Below are 1718 nucleotides of genomic sequence, written 5' to 3'. Positions count from 1 at the left end.
AACACTGAAATCAGATTGATTATATTCTTTGCAGCCAAAGATGGAGAAGCTCTATACAGTCAGCAAAAACAAGACCAGGAGCTGACTGTGGCTCAGATCATGAACTCCTTATTGCCAAATTCAGATTGAAATTCAGGAAAGTAGGGAAAACCACTAGACCATTCAGGTATGACCTAAATCAAAACCCTTATGATTATACAGTGGAAGTGAGAAATAGATTTAAGGGCCTAGATCTGATAGATAGAGTGCCTGATGAACTATGGAATGCGGTTCGTGACATTGTACAGGAGACAGGGATCAAGACCATCCCCATGAAAAGAAATGCAAAAAAGCAAAATGGCTGTCTGGGGAGGCCTTACAAATAGTTGTGAAAAGAAGAGAAGCGAAAAGCAAAGGAGAAAAGGAAAGATATAAACATCTGAATGCAGAGTTTCAAAGAATAGGAAGAAGAGATAAGAAAGCTTTCTTCAGCGATCAATGCAAAGAAATAGAGGAAAACAACAGAATGGGAAAGACTAGAGATCTCTTCCAGAAAATCAGAGATACCAAAGAAACATTTCATGCAGATGGGCTCAATAAAGGACAGAAATGGTATGGACCTAACAGAAGCAGAAGGTATTAAGAAGAGATGGCAAGAATACACAGAAGAACTGTACAAAAAAGATCTTCATGACCCAGATCATCACGATGGTGTAATCACTGACCTAGAGCCAGACATCCTGGAATGTGAAGTCAAGTGGGCCTTAGAAAGCATCACTACGAACAAAGCTAGTGGAGGTGATGGAATTCCAGTTGAGCTGTATCAAATTTTGAAAGATGATGCTGTGAAAGTGCTGCACTCAATATGCCAGCAAATTTGGACAACTCAGCAGTGGCCACAGGACTGGAAAAGGTCAGTTTGCATTCCAGTCCCAAATAAAGACAATGCCAAAGAATGCTCAAACTACCACACAATTGCATTCATCTCACATGCTAGTAAAGTAATGCTCAAAATTCTCCAAGCCAGGCTTCAGCAATATGTGAACCGTGAACTTCCTGATGTTCAAGCTGGTTTTAGAAAAGGCAGAGGAACCAGAGGTCAAATTGGGAACATCTGCTGGATCATGGAAAAAGCAAGAGAGTTCCAGAAAAACATCTATTTCTGCTTTATTGACTATGCCAAAGCCCTTGACTGTGTGGATCACAATAAACTGTGGAAAATTCTTCAAGAGATGGGAATACCAGACCACCTGATCTGCCTCTTGAGAAATCTGTATGCAGGTCAGGAAGCAACAGTTAGAACTGGACATGGAACAACAGATTGGTTCCAAATAGGAAAAGGAGTTCGTCAAGGCTGTATATTGTCACCCTGTTTATTTAACTTATGTGCACAGTACATCATGAGAAACGCTGGACTGGAAGAAACACAAGCTGGAATGAAGATTGCCGGGAGAAATATCAATAACCTCATATATGCAGATGACACCACCCTTATGGAAGAAAGTGAAGAGGAACTAAAAAGCCTCTTGATGAAGATGAAAGAGGAGAGTGAAAAAGTTGGCTTAAAGCTCAACATTCAGAAAACGAAGATCATGGCATCCAGTCCCATCACTTCATGGGAAATAGATGGGAAAACAGTGGAAACAGTGTCAGACTTTATTTTTCTGGGCTCCAAAATTACTGCAGATTGTGACTGCAGCCATGAAATTAAAAGACGCTTACTCCTTGGAAGGAAAGTT

This window comes from Bison bison, unplaced genomic scaffold (assembly GCF_000754665.1).
Source record: "Bison bison bison isolate TAMUID 2011002044 unplaced genomic scaffold, Bison_UMD1.0 scf7180017864303, whole genome shotgun sequence".
NCBI lineage: Eukaryota > Metazoa > Chordata > Mammalia > Artiodactyla > Bovidae > Bison > Bison bison.
The sequence above is the reverse complement of the archived record's forward strand: the minus strand, read 5'-3'. Positions refer to the sequence as shown.